We start from the raw sequence: 19,605 nt of genomic DNA on the forward strand, positions 1-19,605 counted from the left end.
AGATATCGTGCCAAGGTTTCCAAAAACATAAAGAACATTCAAAACCGAGTTATAATGAAAAGATTTCGACTACTCAAATATTCACGACACACCCGGTAAGGCATTATTAAACATAAAAATGAGAAATTTCAATAAAATGCATTTTAGCCTTAAGTATCTAAACAAAAGTCGTAGATTATGTTAAACGGTGAACGTGCATAAAAAGATCGCCAAAATTTGACCTCGTATGAAGAAGTTACGAATTTTCAAAGTTTCGTAACAGTAGTAGAGAGCTAAAAACTCGAATTAAAGATCGAACGATATTTAGCTAACGCAACCTAAACGAGAGTTGAAGGTCTCCACATCAGGAGTAACATGATAAAAAGACAAACGAAAACAGACGCCGTATAAAGAAACTATGAATTTTTAATGGACTTTAGCAGTCCCGACCTATTAAAACATAGTATTAAAAAACAAAGTCAAAACTAGCCGACGGAGTCTAAATTAAAGTTGTAGAGCATAGTATCACCTACGCGTGGATATAAAGAACGTAAAAGTTACGGAATTTAGAAGATTGAAGTCGGGATTACGCCCAGCGTACTTCAAGAGTACGCCCAGTGTACTAAGGTGCAGGGTCGAGTCCCATCGGCTGCAAGCTCTACGCCTAGCTAGACCCGAGTCGTAAGCCATGACGCAAAGTTACACCCAGCGTAATCGAAGTACGCCCAGCGTAACGTGTACGCCCAATGTACTCCGGTGGTACGGCCGGCGTACTCACGCCTTTAGCCCTATAAATAGAAAGCATGAGCTCCGGATTTTGGACACTTTTTCTCAAACTCCCACTCACTCTCACACACTTGTAAGCACCAGAGGCCATCCCGACAACCCCGGTTCCACACCCGAGCCCCCGACGAAGGTTCTACGCTACCGAGATCTCCGAGAAGTTCGAAGACGCAACTTTCCGCGGTTGAAGTTCTGCTCGACTCTAGTCCCACTCTCTCCAAACCAAACAAGTGAGTTCATACCCCTACTTTTCAAGTCTTTTCATGTTTTAGGGGGGGGGGAGGGGGGAATACAATTACAATACAAGAAAACGTATCGTTATAAATACAACATCTATCCTGCTTTACGTATAAAGTTTAGTATTTTACTAAGTTATTTTCACCAAATGGAACATACTTTCTGAAAAACTATAATGGGTATATTTTGCGAGTTATTCATACATTCTTACGTATACATATTGAAAAACGAAATACTTTCACCTAAAGTAAAACAAAGACTTTCTTATCGTGAATCTGTTTATACTAAATGATGTGAGATATTCAACTTCAACGTACTTTCTAGTATGCATTTCAAGTCCTGTATTATAAACCATAATATCTTGGAGGGAGAGCGTGATACTTGTGTATGGATCTATATGGGATTGACAACCCTGCACCTAAACTGTTAGCTACAATTAGACTGGCAGGTCTGGGTGACAAAGGTCATAACACTACAACACCTGAAGAATGTTGTTACAAGCAGTCTGTGTCAATAGTATGGTTATAAGACTCACACAAAAGTATAAAAGCAATCTTGATTCATGAGACTCATAAATGCATTCAATATTTACTTTATTTTGAGCACAAAATTCATCTTTATCATTTACGTACAAAAGATACTAACGCCCTCCAACTTTGGGAACTTTTCAAACCATATGTGGAAAATATTGGATTTTCTGGAAACTACGTTCATCTAGTTTCTTCCAAAATGACATATTTGTCTAATACAAAAACAGTTATGAACTCACCAACTTTATTGTTGACACTTTTACGAAACCACTTGTATTTCTCAGGGAATCGGTAATACAGGTAACTACCAGCTTTTGAAGAGGGAACGCTATGGCATTTATTATCAAACATTTTAAACCATCTTATTGTAATATTCTTTTGGAAACATGTATAATGCAACAATGTACGTTTTTATTATATATACGATGGTTGTGTTACTTTCTTTACGATATTCAATTGTTATGGTACTACGTGACGTCATTCACCCCGAATGTTTCCATCATTCTGGTTTGGGGGTGTGACACCTATCGAACGTAGTACAAGTATGTTGCTATTATGGGTGATATGAAAAACTACATTGTCGATATTGGTATTTCCCACAATTTGCCTTTTCTAGTTAATTGTGGTTTATTCTTTGGATCGTTATAATCATTACTATGGGAGGTTACGATTTATTTGGTCGACTCATCATGATTTTCATTAATTTGGTTGTCTAATTTTTTCCTTCATCAAGTCGCATATTTGATTTGTTCAAATCGACGATTAATTATTATTATTATTATTATTATTATTATTATTATTATTATTATTGTCTTTTAACTCCTTGCTCGTTTGTTTTGTTTCACATGATCTTCATCTGTTAATGTCTGAAATACTATGACACTATTATTGGAGAAAGATGAAGACTGCAAGGTCAGCTTGCGTTTGCTCTAGTTTGCTAAGGTTAGCTTTGTAGGGAGATTTTTTTATGATAAAGTCATTTTCGTCTTTTGCAAAAAAATAAATAAATAAATAAATAAATAAATAAAACTTTGTTCTCATCACTTTGTTTGGCCGGTCAAAAATTGTAGTGAATGTCCAAATGACATCCATATCAGTTGTGACATCTCCATTTTCACGACCAGAAAAAATAGATTTGTTTATGCTTTGTTTTATAAATCAGAGTATTCGTTTAAAGAAAACGGTTGCGGAATTTCTTCCCAAAACAAAATATGATAAGAATTTATCAAAGCATTTCTTTAAAGAAATGTATTTTCATTATATAACAAAATATCGGGATGTCATGTTCCAAATACAGACCAAAAGCATAAACAATATAAAATAGACCTTAAAACAATTATTTATAACTACTGATCTATAATCCAAAACCTCTCGTCAAGTCCACCAAACTTATACTCTTGTGCGATTACCTGTAATGCAAAGAAAACTGAGTGGGTCAGGCTTGGGAGCCTGGTGAGCATATAGGGTTTTCAACCCAAACTAATATAATTATTATGTTTAATCATCAAACATTCAACCCAATTACCCACCCCAATTATCTGTTGGATTAATGTCTAAGTCCATAACTATAATTGGTAAGACTTGACCCGACCCGGCATGGTCCATTTGGGTTGCATGGCATCATGCACTTGGATAGACTAAAATGAGAGAAATAACACTTAAGGTTTATTAATATATTATAAGTTCAAATATATTAATAAGGTTATTTAATTATTATTGATCAAGAATTAATTTGGAATTAATTAAGTGATCAAAAGGAGACTAATTAAATATATGGGTTGATTGTGTAAATCATTCATACTTATATATGTGGGCTTGTGATCCAAGATTCCTTATGTTGGACTAAGTCCATGGGGTGACCCATGGATACTCCATGGAGGTTAAAATTTATGTAGCATAAGGAATGGGTAAAGTCATGAGTTACATGGTGTAACCCTAATAGCCACCATATAAAAGAAACCCATGGCTCAAGAAATCGACACAATGTGTAAGGGCAAGGCAAAACGATTTCATGAAGTGTTCTAAATTCTCTCTAAGTTATTCCAAGTGCTTATGGTGCTGTGTGAACCATTTGAGGTGTCACACTTGGGGCACTAGGCACTCCAGCTTCATGAAGACAAGCACCAAGAAAAGGTATGTTATTCTAACTTGTGTTATTCAAAGTTTTGTATGCTAGAATAGTACAATACCTTGGAAAGTTGATATTTGCATGTATAATAGAGAAAACATAGATCCAAGGTATTTAGGGTTGCATGTACACTTAGGAGTGTTAGATTGCTCAAAACCCAACAGTGGTATCAGAGCCAAGGCTTGTTTTCTTGTTGTACTTTCTTGAACTGCTTAAAAATCGACTTTTGGTGCTGTCTGCCCAGCAGACTCGCCGAGTCCAAGGAAAAATGCATCCAACTCGCTGAGTTTGTTCATGCACTCGACGAGTTGGAACCCCAGACAACATATTTTCGACTTTTGGTGCTGGAATTGGTCTAGAATCATTACCTTTGACTGTTTTGGGCTAATAAAACATGTTTTGAATGTGGTAATGATTATGTTAAACCAATTTCAATGCCATAATAGAAGTTTCAAGTTTATATGTGTTCATGTTATTCTTGAAAATTGTTGATTATGAATAATCATGCTTATGAGTTTTGCTAGATCGTAGGAATTGTGTGCAAATTGTTTGTTGATATAATTCATGATCTTGTTGAAAATTGTATGGAGTTCATAACTTGTCCTCAAGTTATGAATTTTCAAGAATTTTATGTTTCCTTGATTTATGAGTTAGTTTAGATTGACAATGAAAAATTATGTTTTAGTTGTTTTCAATCCATATTAGTCTAAAAGAAGTTCATAAAATATGTTTTTGTAACTTGTCTTCAAGTTATGTGAAAAGTCATATTTATGAATATTAAAAACTCATAAAAGTTTTGTAGGTTACATAAAATGTAAGAGTTTTTTTCCATTAAATAGTTTAATGACTCCATAACTTGTCCTAAAGTTATGGATGTTGAAGAGACACTTCTTTAAAGTGTTTTTAAAGAATAAGGGGTTACATTAAAATGAAGAGTCTTCATTTTAATGAACCATTAAACTCATAAGTTATGATTTAAAGAGTCTTGAAATAGTTTCAAAACTTACCCTCAAGTTTTGAAATTTGAAAAGTTACCCCTCATGTATACTTTAATTCCAAATTGAACATTGAATTTTTTAAAAAGTTTAAAATTCAACCCTTATACTATTATTATAATTTTAATTATATAGATATGTATAAGAGGAAGTCAATCTTACTGTTAGTAGGCCTCATTCACGAAGCCGGTCTATAAGGGGGTATAAGGTTACTGCCTATAAAATGGCAGTTTAATGGATGTCCACTCTCACCCACCGCTTCCTTGACTGGTGGAGGGTCGTTAGCCGAACGGGTAGGATACGACTTTAAATATTCATTAAAAGTATAATGAAAAATACTAAGTAACTAAACACTTATAAATTTCCAATCTTAGTTACTTAGGAAAATGTGAAAAGGTGCTAGCCCATAAAATTACACTTTGTACCTTACCAAGTCGTTAGTGGAGCGTGTGTGGTTAATCGACACACTAATATGGACTAGTAAGAGTGGCAAAGGGTAACTTGACTTTATTATAGATCGGTAGAGTGTGTGTGGTTAACCGGCACATCGATTAGGTAATACTGTTAAGGGTACAAAGTCAATTTGTATGGTTATTCACACCTTGTTTGTGATACTCGGCATCCCAGTCACAAATTTGAAAGGGCACAATCGAGATTCAAACATTCCATTGAAAAGTTCAATGTATCTCAAAAGATCTAGGAGTTTCAAAACCAATAAAACATAATAATAAAATATTTCGTTTTCATGGTGGAAATTGGTAAATCGTCATTTGCCTACCTTTAACTATTTTATAACTTGGATTACAACATCCCTCTTCCAGTTATAAATAGGTTATTGGGTCCTAGCCTTAATACTTCATAGTGGGTGTTGTATTAAGGACTTTAAATCAACTAACTTGAATTTCTCCCATTATAGATGTCTAGTTTAGACAGCTATGGTCTTCCCAAATCTTTAGGAACAAGCTTCCTAATGAAGATGATATCCCAAATGGCAATGAAGGTGAAAGATCAATCCCTTTGTTGGGCATTTGTGGGACCATAAATCATACTTCACTTAATCCACCTCCTCCAATAAATCTCCCTATCCCACAAGTTTTAAGACTTGATAAGTTCTAAGTCACTCAATCCCTATTGGCAAGCAAAGTTTATATGTGCTGAGATCTTGGGGATTAAGCCACATATTGACAAGTCGGGAGAGTCGGGTGTCGAAGTCTCGAGGTAGCTGGCTGCTGACTTGGTTCTTCAGTCACTCCCTGATGACTGGTCGCGACAAGACCCTTAATGATCTTACCTATTTGCTCGATGATGCTAAATCAGCAATGATTTGGAGCATTAGTAAAGCAAATTGGATTGGAAGATCTACTTTCCAAACCTATTTGGACATTGAAAATGGTGACATTGGAGGTCCAGGAAAAACTTTCTCTTCCCAATGGAAAGGGATCGGCCATAGTCAACTCGGTTGACCAAATGGTAAAGAGAAAGGTTAAGTCTGTGATAGTTCCATGTACCGTTTCCAAAGAGTCCATATGATTCTGTTGCCAAAGGAAAGATTTTGGTTGCGAAGCTACTAAATTTACCTGAAACATCTTAAGGATGGTAAAGTCAATAGGTTTGACTCTACTTCAGGTAAAGTCCATTGTCTAACTCTATTAAGTTTCTATTCTGAGATTCTTATTTCATAATGTGACGAGGTCACATGTTGATGTTTTAAGAATCAAAGAAAAAGTGAAGAAACTTAAAGGAAGTATATGCTGATTCTGATCGCGAAGATGGATTTCGATCGCATGGTTCGGTGATCAGAATTTTGAGCTATTACTTAAGAGTTATGATATATTGCTTAGGAATAGATAACAACAAGTTTTCCATATGGATTGTAAGGATTAATTTTTCCGCAAAGTTATAAAATAAAAGAAATATGGTTTTGATTTTATTTATTTTAAGTATCCTTACAATGGCATTTGTGAAAAATTGTTGATTGTATGTTTCCATTGATAAGCAATATATGAAATGGATTTGATTCTTTCATTTGTGGTAGTGTCATAGTTTACTAAATAAGGAAAGATTCTCATCACCCAAGTTTCAATTGGATAGAAACTTGGAATCATGCAAGTTGTATTGTGTGATGAATGAGAATTTTCATCTTTGGTAAATTAAGACTATTTCCTTGTTCACATTCTCATGTGAGTCAAGTGAAGGACTAAAGGATTAGGTACACTTGGTTGTGTGCTGGTCAGGTCCACCACAAAGGTTGATAAGATTTACTAAAGTTTAGTAAATATGATTATGCTTACAAGTTTAAGTGTAATTCTGAAACATTGGAAAAGTTTCAATGTATGGCATAATGAAAAAGAAGAATCAAATAAGGCAGAAAGACAAAAGTTTCTCCAATTTGAAGAGATGGGAGAGTACTTGTGTATTTTGTGTTATGATTATCTTAGTGATTATGAAACCATGTCACAATTGATCCTCTAAGGACACCTTAGTTCATTTTGTTTGACTAAGGAGAGGAATCGTGAATTGTTCAAATGGTTAGATCAAAAGATAAATTATACTTCGTTCCAAAATTAAATCTTAGAGTCATACTCCAAGATTAAGCCTTGAGTGACATAATCTTAAGGAAGGTTTATAAAACTTGTTAAATGTAGAGTAAAATGTGTTCTTACTCTTGTACATTTGAAATTGGTAAGTTGTGATGTTTTGGATATAACAAAGACCAACTAAGACCAATTGTGAGAAGTGTTTAACTTGATAAAAATCTACACTAACTCTTGAATATTCATTTTTTTCAAGGAATGGATCTTGACAAAGAGAATCTTATATGTCAAGAGGTCAGTGGGAGCCTTAAAAGGGTCTTAAGATAGATTCAAGAACTAATCAAGAGTTTTTTTAATCACTAGACCACAACTTGAGGTTTGTAACCTATCGTGTTGACATATTCTGTGCCCATTCCAGTTAAAGTTGCTTTTGCATTGGAGTTCTAAGAGTTCTCATCTAGTTGCATAACAACTTGGAAGCAATGGCAGGCCCTTGAGCTGCCAGGTGGCAAGAAATTAGATTGAGTTCAGTCCATATGAGTTTGGATTTGTCATTATCCTTGTCTTGTGACTATGGTTTTGACAATTCACATGGATAAGAACACATACACCATTAAATCTAAGTGTCATAAGGTTTCTCTCCGATTCATGAAAATGATAGTGAGGAAACTCTTTCACTAAGTAGATTTAAGTGGATAGCAAGTGTAAAGTTTGCATTCTCATGTCGTTAGTGGAGTGTGCGTGGTTAACCGACACACTAACTAATGAGAATGGCAAAGGTTTAGACTCACATGTGAGCTATCTAAGGAAAGGTTTAGACTCCTGGTGTATGATTGGATAAAGTCTTATCAAGGCAATCTAGTATCAGAAATCTGACTGATTTCTAGGTACATGTCAAAGCTAGTGGGAGCATAAAGTGTTATGCTAGTTAGATAATAATCATTATGCTAGTGGGAGCATGATGATTATGTTGCAAGTTAGCAATGTTAATTATAGAAAACAAAAGTTTCAACTCGCTTTGAAAAAGTTGTTTTACTATAATTAAGGGAGAGAAATTTATACTTCATTCTAATTCTACAAGCATAGATTGGGATTTTAATCAACTTTAGTCAAGAACATATATAAATGCTATGTTGGAATGGTTCAACATAAGGAATTTCTATATATGTTGCTTTCTCAAAATTCGATTATGATTACGGCATCCCTCTTCATAGTTCGAATTATGAGAACATGGCAAATAAAAATATTATAGCATGAATCGTATCCCATATGCTTCGGATATAGGATCGATTGCATGTGTTACAATATTCATCCATTCTAAATTTTCCTAATGCTCAGGGAGTTAAGAAGGGAAAATGGATTAAGACTGGATATGACTAAGATGATTAAGCAATTATCGAGAACAATTTGTGGTTTTCCAAAGTTTGGTTACTCATGGACAATTGGAAGTATAGAGTAAGGATCTTATTGACATATTTTGGAAAGAGGCAACTCTTGTTCAAAAGTGATGGTCAAGATGGGAATATGGAATTGTTTCCATAGGTGGAAGTTATTCTTTGAATTTGTGTAAATGCAAAGAAGGATGTTCAAAGGAATGTACTTTGAATTTGAGACTTCATCTCTATGGAATTGCTTTCCATTGGAAGACTTTGTAATGTTTGTTGCCAAGTCTTTGTGACTTGTGTGAATATCATTGCATAGATTACGGTAAATGACAAGAACTTGGTATTCTCACATTTACAATAAGGATTGGGATTGTGAAATGAGAATCATTGAAGTCATGTTCAATTGATATACATTTCACAAAGAGATGACCATATGAAAGCGTAGTGTGCATACTTGGAGTATGGCATAGCTATTGTTTAGAGAAACATAGTATGCATGCTTGGAGCATGGCATCACTACTGTTTCAATTCAAGTATTAAGTTGATTAATCGAAACATGAATAATGAGTGATCAATATGGTGCTTAGATAAAAGGTGTTTTATTACGCTCAAAGTGTTGAGGCCATATAGGACTAGTATTATTTTGTGTTTCACTTCGCATGTTTCCAGAATAGCTAGGTCATTCTCCTGAATGACCAAGTTATTCAAACCATCCACAGTCGGTCATATGTTGGAAGTAGATATGAATCAAGACTATCGTGAATTTGGCTTGTATGATTTGTCTAAAGTGCTTTAGACAATGCAATAGTTGCTACAACATTCATGAGTACTCATAAGGGCTGAGTATTGGATTCAACCCACGCTCATTTGGATTCACTTCATGGATTTTATCACGAGTGAATCATGAGACGATAATATCTTATATTCTTCAAACCTAGAGATATGAGTTGTTGACTATGAGTTGGTTATACATTGATTGCACGTAAACGCATCGGTAACTTGATGTTATAAAACGTGCCTTTATGTATGATTCAACAAATAGTTAGTACAAGCATATGAGTCGAAGTTTATCCATTCCTTTTACCTTCGGGATAAAAGCGATATCTGTGGGCCCCTCGATGATTTGATGATGACAAATAGAAGTGCTCGGCCGGACCAGGACTGATTTGATTTGTTCAATTAGTCAGTCATCATAAATCAGAAATCAGGAAACAACAAATGGACGGAGAGAATGATTATAATCCATGTCTCAGTCCATATGATATCTAGAATGGAGGAATATATGATCCCTTATCTAATGGACAAGTCATTGACAAAGGTCAAAGTTCATCTACAAGGTCAGAGTTCGACAGAAGCTTTTGAGAGCTACGATTGCTAGTCGGGTTTTGAAGTCATACTTACAATAATAGTTTTAGACTTATCCAAGTGGGGGACTGTTGGATTAATATCTAAGTCCATAGCTATAATTGGTAAGACTTGACCCGACCCGGCATGGTCCATTTGGGTTGCATGGCATCATGCACTTGGATAGACTAAAATGAGAGAAATAACACTTAAGGTTAATTAATATATTATAAGTTCTAATATAGTAATAAGGTTATTTAATTAGTATTGATCAAGAATTAATTTGGAATTAATTAAGTGATCAAAAGGAGACTAATTAAATATATGGGTTGATTGTGTAAATCATTCATACTTATATATGTGGGCTTGTGATCCAAGATTCCTTATGTTGGACTAAGTCCATGGGGTGACCCATGGATACTCCATGGAGGTTAAAATCCATGGAGCATAAGGAATGGGTAAAGTCATGAGTTACATGGTGTAACCCTAATAGCCACCATAAAAAAGAAACCCGTGGCTCAAGAAATCGACACAATGTGTAAGGGCAAGGCAAAATGATTTCATGAAGTGTTCTAAATTCTCTCTAAGTTATTCCAAGTGCTTATGGTGTTGTGTGAACCATTTGAGGTGTCACACTTGGGGCACTAGGCACTCAAGCTTCATGAAGACAAGCACCAACAAAAGGTATGTTATTCTAACTTGTGTTATTCAAAGTTTTGTATGCTAGAATAGTACAATACCTTAGAAAGTTGATATTTGCATGTATAATAGAGAAAACATAGATCCAAGGTATTTAGGGTTGCATGTACACTTAGGAGTGTTAGATTGCTCAAAACCCAACATTATCTTCCTTACTCTTAAGGGTCTACCCTAAGAATCATCTATTCGTTCACTATGTATTAGGTACTAAGACAATACCTGTCAGGGTTCTTTATTTGGCACTAAAACAATAACTGCGAGGATTCTTTATTTGGTACTAAGACAATAGCTGCCAGGGTTCTTTATATGGCACTAAGACAATAGCTGTCAGGATTCTTTATTTACCACTAAGATAATAGCTCTCAGGGTTCTTTATTTAGCACTAAGTCAATAGCTATCAGGGTTCTTTATTTGGCACTAAGACAATAGCTGCCAGTGTTCTTTATTTTGCACTAAGACAATAGCTACTAGGATTAGCCTATTAGCGCATCTGCTAGTATTATGACATTTTCTATTTGGCGCATCTGCCGACATTATCCTATAAGAGCATCTGCCAAGATTACGACATTCACTACTTGATGCATCTAACGATATTATTCTTAAGCGCATCTGCTAGTATTATGACATTCTTTAATTGGTGCATCTGTCAATATCATTCTTAATCATCTTTCATACCTCCTCATTTTATCACATACCAACTATCTCATCTACCCATGTTCTACCCAACATATTTGTAGATATAAAATACATATATAGTTTAACTCATTTAAAAACTATATAAAATGTCCATCCCACACTCATCTCAAATAAGCAAACAATGTATAAATACATAGCATGTATTTCATAGAAAATACTTCATATCTATGTGCTAGAAGAAAGTAACTACACATTCACACAAAACATATACCTAATACATTCAAATAATACTTGTATTAAAATCGTGTTATGAAAGGGACTATACACTCACTTGATCAGAAGATGATCGGATAGCACTACGGCTTGTAAAAGTGGTATTCTTTGGTATATCTGGAAGATCTTCACACACTGGGCCTCTCGCGAGCAGAGCTTCGGCTCGGAAACTCTTTTCTTCTCGGGATCTTCGGAACTTCAGGACTTGCTTCGTGTCTCGGGATGATATCGGGGATTCGGTGGGTTAAAATAGGGCTTAAAGAGAGTATCGGGAGTGGGAGAGATGAGAAGGAGCAACCAAAATCAGCTGACCCTCGATTTCTATTTATAGGGTGTATTTTCTAGGTTCACCTCGTAAGTTTCTAATATTCACCTCGTGAACTGGCTCACCTCCTGAGTTTCTAATATTCACCTCATGAGCTCGATATTTCGTTGCATTCGTCATGGTCACTTTCCCTAGAAGACATCCATCATCTGTTCACCTCGTGAGTCACTAATGCTCACCTCGTGAACTACATATGTTCACCTCGTGAGCTCTGACAATTTTGGGGTTTCGCGCCCCGAACTTCAGAAATTCATAACTTTCGCATACGAACTTCATTTTCGATGTTATTTATATCCAATCGTAGGTAAAAAAAAAAGATCTACAACTTTCATTTAGACTTCATCAGCTAATTTGACATTAATTTTAATATATTATTTTTAGTAGGTCGGGATAGGAAAACTCCATTCAAAATTCATAACTCCTTCATCTGAATTCTGTTTTCATCTGTCTTTTAGTCGTTACGCTACTATTAACAAGATCTTCGATTCTCGTTTAGGTTTTGTTGGCTAAAAACTGCTCGATCTAATTTTCGTATTCTGGGCTGCATACTACTGATGCTGAAACTTCGAAAAATCATAACTTCCTCATACGAAGTCAGATTTAGACGCTCTTTTTATGAATGCTCTTGGTTTAACGTATTCTATGAATTTCATTTAGACCGCTAAGGCCAAATAATGCTCTAACGTAAATTCACTATTTATGTCGCGCTATGTCGTGCCGCATCTGTCGCAAAACTTCGACATGTCATAAGTTCTTCGTTATAACTCGGATTTTGGCGTTCTTTACATGTACGGAATCCTTGTAACATATACTACAACTTAGTTAAGATTATTCATTCTAAATAATATTCCATCAAAAAGTCATTTTTAACGCTTAATGTCTCTAAATTGACTAGCCCGGATCTACGGGTGTTACAATTATCTCCCCCTTGGGATGATTACATCCCGGAATCATCAACGAAATAGGACTTGTATAATGATTCCCTACGTTATCTCTTCATCCTAAGTAATAACTGTAAGTTCTAAGTTACCTCAAAAGAGTATCTAACTCTTGGACTTCTCGATAGAAGGTAGTGCTCAATCCTGCATCTACTCTTCGTACTATGTTGGACTGTCAATCGTAACCTTCGAGTTACAAAATAAATCCTTACTGAGGACTCCTTCTTCTTCTTAGAATAAGTACTTTCCTTTATCTATTATAACAAATCGATGGGTCGCGTCCTAACGACCTCTTATCGTATGATGCAACGCTTAGACTCAAGTCTCTTAGATTCAAATTCCAGAATGGAATATACCTTCCTTCATATTCTAATGTGATATAATCACATTTTTACATGTAGCATTTCTAGCTACAAGTTTCCTTAACAACGAGCGCGATGCTATCGATCGCGTTGATTTCAATCTTCTGACTTGAGTCAGATGCTACCTCGAACTTGGTTCTATGAACCACGTAACAAACTCATTGTAGTCAGACTCAATTTGAAATGACCGCTAGTGTCAGAATATCAGTCATCTTTTTTTAGTCATTACCGAAACAATGGTAACGACATACTTGAATGAAAATGAACTCAATTACAAGCATCTTGGTAACCTTGTGACTTTCCCCGATCCAAGCGTGAGTCATGTGCTTCCAGTAGTATAGATCTCTACTACTATTCACACCTACTCATACTCATCCCAAGTATTGTCTTACAGTCCCCAAGTCCTAAAATCACAATACAATTTAACACATACTAATGTGTCCAATTAATCATACAAATTTTCCTAGACTCTACTAGGACTTCTTCCATGCGCATCTTCACTCATCAATTCTACTTAAACTCGGTTGGTGATGGACATTCCAGACGATGGGATAACTTCAAGAATTACACCAATCGTTCTATCATCCCGCCAATCGAAGGTGTACCCCAAACGTACCGTACTCCTCTAAACGTTCCGTTATTTTATCAGCCATATTCTAAAGGCAAGATATCACTCTTACGATATCTTCCGATAGGTGTCATACACTATCATAAGCCTTTCATTTCCTCCGTTTACTCAATTCACTACGAGTCTTCACCATAACACTTTGTACATCCAAGCAGACGTTCGGTGTACAGGGTGAGAATTTAAGATAAGAAAGCTTTATTTACAATAGACGTATAAATCTCCTTATCACTCCAAAACGTTTACATGCTAGTTCTAATACCATACTCGTATGCTTAGAATCCTAAACACATAAGATTTCCTGATCCGTTCGGCAACAAACCATAGATCCAATCAGATAACACATATCACAAACCATTTGCACATTGATATTGCCATATTTATACATATTTTTAGGCAATATTTAAATACATTTATATATATTTTTTGGTTATTTTCACATAATAATGGTACTTATAAGGTTAAATTATATTTTGCATCCAAAAAGAAGACATTTTGAAGAAAAGGGACTAAAAGCGTTAAAGAATGGAATTTTGGAGGTTGAAGACTTGAAGGACAAGAAAATCAAGAAAAAGCATGTTCATGAGGTGAATATTATAAAACTCACGAGGTGAGTATGGCTTTTGGAGATAAACATCGTGGATCAGGAATCCGTGTTGAATACGTATACTATGGGCTCACGAGGTGAATTTTGAGAATTCACGTGGTGAGTTAAGAGAAATTAAAAACTATATATATCCTTGAACCCTACGAGTTGAGGAGATTTTTGGTGGCTGAGAAGGGTTCCTGGAGACAAAATCCATAGGAGAAGAAGATCTGGAAGTTGTTTTCAATACCAAGGAAGTAGAAGTACATAAATTGATTCATAGTTTGGTACACTTTAACATGTTTTGGATTATAGTGTTCGTTTGTTTAGCTGTTAATATGTCCAGCTAAATCTAGCTGCTTCTGTTAGCTAGATGAAGCTGGAACTCATGGTTTTAATGCATTAGATTTAACGTTAATTGTTGGTGATATGCTTGTGTTGATTGATTTTACCTAGCATGGTTGTATTAGTTATTTGATTGCTTTGAATTCTTGTCCCGTGTAGTTAGTGAACACAATTCTGTATGAACTTGAATACCTAATAATATAGTGAACACTAGTTGTTGGAGCTAAGATCAAATCAATCTTAGATTAGTAATTGAATAATTAAACTAAGTTGTGTTAGAGAACTCATATTATGACTCTAATTGTGTTTTTACTAATCAATCTTCATGGCTCCAATTTAATTTATTAATTGATTATGTGTTAACTATTGTATGAACATAAATAGAATTACATGAATTGATTATTAAGTAGTAAATTTAGAACTAAATTACAAATACTTTCTTAATTGGTCACCAAGAGTAATAGTTATAGCTAATGTATAACCATTGAGTGAAAGTGGATTCGAACTAACAGAAGTGTTTTGTTTATTGATTAAGTTTTTGTTAAAGAATTAAGTTCATCTAAACTTGCAAAATTAGATAAAAACCCTTTTACCTTGTTAATAATTAGATTAATTTAGTAGTAAATAAAGTAATTGATAACACCGTTCCTTGTGATCGACACCCGACTTACCTAAGCGATACTGTAATCTGACTAGGTACACTGCCTATAAGTGCATAGTTAGTCTAAGTTTGTTAGGTTATAAATATTAAAATTAGTGGGTACTTCTGTGCACATCACACATAAAAGAATGTTAGGTATTTTCCTAAATAAGCTAGTACTCGTGCCTAAAATATGGTAGACACTCATCTCACAATCATTGCTTAGCATTCTAAGTTTATGTCTAGAAATCCTACAAATTCCTAGTTCGCTTAAACTAATGCTCTGATACCAACTGTGGCATCTCCATTTTCACGGCCAGAAAAGACTAGTTTGTTTATGCTTTCTTTTATAAATCGGAGTATTTGTTTAAAGAAAACGGTTGCGGAATTTGTTCCCAAAACAAAATATGACAAGAATTTATCAAAGCATTTCTTTAAAGAAATGTATTTTCATTATATAACAAAATCTCAGGATGTCATGTTCCGATAAAGACCAAAGGCATAAACAATATCAAATAGACCTTACAATAGTTATTTATAACAACTGATCTATAATCCAAAACCTCTCGTCAAGTCCACCAACTTATACTCTTATGACATTACCTGTAATGCAAAGAAAACTGAGTGGGTCAGGCTTGGGAGCCTGGAGAGCATATAGGGTTTTCAACCCACAATAATATAACTATTATGTTTAATAATCAAACAATCAACCCAATTACCCACCCCATTATCTTCCTTACTCTTAAGGGTCTACCCTAAGAATCATCTATTCGTTCACTCCGTATTAGGTACTAAGACAATAGCTGTCAGGGTTCTTTATTTGGCACTAAAATAATAGCTACCGAGATTCTTTATTTGGCACTAAGACAATAGCTGCCAAGGTACTTTATTTCGCACTAAGACAATAGTTGCCAGGATTCTTTATTTGGCACTAAGACAATAGCTTCCAGGGTTCTTTATTTGGTACTAAGACAATAGCTGCCAGGGTTCTTTATTTGGTGGTTCTTTATTTGGCACTAAGACAATAGCTGTCAGGGTTCTTTATTTGGCACTAAGACAATAGCTTTTAGGATTATCCTATAAGTGTATCTGCTAGTATTCTGACATTCTCTATTTGGCGCATCTGTCGACATTATCCTATAAGAGCATCTGCCACGATTACAACATTCACTACTTGATGCATCTACCGATATTATTCTTAAGTGCGTCTGCTACTATTGTGACATTCTCTAATTGGTGCATCTACCAATATCATTGTTAATCATCTTTCACACCTCATCATTTTATCACATACCAACTATCTCATCTACCCATGTTCTACCCAACATATTTGTAGGTATAAAATACATATACATTTTAACTCATTTAAAAACTATATAAAACGTCCATTCCACACTCATCTCAAATAAGCAAACAATGTATAAAAATATAGCACATATTTCATAGCAAATACTTCATATCTATGTGGTAGAAGAAAGTAACTACACACTCACACAAAACATATACTTAATACATTCAAATAATACTTGTATTAAAATTGTGTTATGAAAGGGACTATACACTCACTTGATCAGAAGATGATCGGACATCACTACGACTTGTAAAAGTACTATTCTTCAGAAGATCTGGAAGATCTTCACACACTGGGCCTCTCGCGGGCAGAGCTTCGGCTCGGAAACTCTTTTCTTCTCGGGATCTTCGGAACTTCAGGACTTGCTTCGTTACCGGGGATTCAGGGGGTGGGGGGTGGGGGGTTAAAATAGGTCTTAGAGGGAGTATCTGGAGTGGGAGAGATGAGTAGGAGTAACCAAAATCGGCTGACCCTCGATTTCTATTTATAGGGGGAATTTTTTAGGTTCACCTCATGAGTTTCTAATATTCACCTCGTGAACTGGCTCACCTCGTGAGTTTCTAATATTCACCTCGTGAGCTCGATACCTCATTGCGTTCGTCATGGCCACTTTCCCTAGAAGATGTCCATCATCTATTCACCTCGTGAGTCACTAATGCTCACCTCGTTAGCTGGGCTCACCTCGTGAACTACATATGTTCACCTCGTGAGTTCTGACAGTTTTGGGGTTTCGTGCCCCGAAATTCAGATATTCATAGCTTTTGCATACGAACTCCGTTTTCGACATTCTTTATATCCAATCGTAGGTAAAAACAAGATCTACAACTTTCATTTAGACTTCGTCGGCTAATTTGACTTTAATTTTAATATATTATTAATATATTATTTTTAGTAGGCCGGGACAGGAAAACTCCGTTCAAAATTCATAACTCATTCATCTGAATTCCGTTTTCGTCTGTCTTTTAGTCGTTACGTTACTATTAATGAGATCTTTGATTTTTGTTTAGGTTTTGTTGGCTAAAAACCGCTCGATCTAATATTCGGATTTCGGGCTGCATACTACTGATGCTGAAACTTCAGAAAATCATAACTTCCTCATACGAAGTTAGATTTAGACGTTCTTTTTATGCACGCTTTCAGTTTAACGTATTCTACGAATTTCATTTAGATCGCTAAGGCCAAATATTGCTCTAACGTAAATTCAGTATTTATGTCGTATTGTGTCGTGCTGGTTCTGTCGCGAAACTTCGACATGTCATAACTTCTTCGTTATAACTCAGATTTCGGCGTTCTTTATATGTACGGAATCCTTGTAACATATACTACAACTTAGTTAAGATTATTCATTCTAAATAATCTTCTATCAAAAAGTCATTTTTAACACTTAACGTCTCTAAATTGACTAGTCCAGATCTACGGGTGTTACATCGGTCTAATATAATGCCTACATATTTGTAGAGATTTAGACAATGAAACAACTACAACCAAGAAATTTCAGTATAATATAACCAACTACCAACTCTTATATACAATTTCGTTCATAATTGAATAGATCATAAAAAGAACTTCTAGTACTCTAATGTTAACACCATCCACTACAACACCATCCGTCCAGTGTAAAATATGATGTGATTATATATTTTTAAATCATTGTATTTTAAATGTACAATACTATAATTTTATCGGTAATTTTTTTATTCTTACTTTCTTTTCTATTTATATAAATGTATTTTATTTTTATCTAATAAAAGCATAGCATTGAAAGCACAAGGTTGCAATTCTTGGTTGATTTCAAAACATACCTAGTTATAGCATTGTACTTTTAAAGTATAATGCTTTAATGAGAAAAATGTAGAGTAGACTTAAAGTACAAATGTATATTACTATTTTTTGTATTTCGTTATCAATTCCTGTTAGAGTTCGATCTTGATAGGGAGGGTGGCAAGTATATATATCTTGATTCAGATAGAAGTCTTCTCAACCTTTGTACCCTTCACAGGAATCACATTACTTTGTATGTGTTGTTAGTATGTTTTTACTTCTTTCCTTACATGTCTTTCCCGTTTACAATGTATTGGTTCATAGTGTTGGGGTCTATGGTTGACACCATTATGCATTCATCAGGCCAACCCTATCAATCTTATTAGATCAATGGTTCAAGTTTGATGATGAGACGGTTAGGAAAGAATATTTAAACGGGCACTAAAAGAGTAATATGGTGGTGTGGAGGAGGTATTAAATTACTACTTTTCTCACAATATTTATTAGTCTCTTAACAACAAACATATCTTCTCACTATGTTGTGCATTTCTCAACAACTGCCCCAAACCAATCCTAGCTATAATAACACTCTCATCATCAACATACTTACAGTTTTTTACCCTTAACAACCATATACTTATTTTTATTTTTTGCAATATGTAGCAAATAAAGTATATATTTTATATTATATTTTGTAGATTCTACGAATTTAACCTTGTATCTGTAGCTCCTAGAGTGACACTCTTGTAGCTTTATTAATCAATAACTCTATAACCAATATTTATTATTTTGTAGATGATATGATGGTTTATACATTTTATTGATGTATATTTCTCTCAAATTTATATCTAATGTTTGAAATTCAAAGTTCTACTTATTTTAGTTTAAAAAAAAAACTATTTTAATTCTAAAATATCGCATCAAACCAAAAAAAAAGTTTTCTTTCAATTGTACACTGAGTACCAACATTCATATAAAACTCATTTGTAACGTGCAAATTTTTTTCCCTCCATCAATGTACTATCTTTCGATTCAATGTATCAAAAAAACTTTTTGCATTAAACTCCTAACCCTTCAAACCCACGACAATGATACAGGTGACATGCATCTAGTTTAAATGTAAATTAAACATGTTTTTTAATATTAATT

This window comes from Lactuca saligna, chromosome 5 (assembly GCF_052625555.1).
Source record: "Lactuca saligna cultivar CGN05327 chromosome 5, ASM5262555v1, whole genome shotgun sequence".
In the NCBI taxonomy this organism is placed as follows: Eukaryota; Viridiplantae; Streptophyta; class Magnoliopsida; order Asterales; family Asteraceae; genus Lactuca; species Lactuca saligna.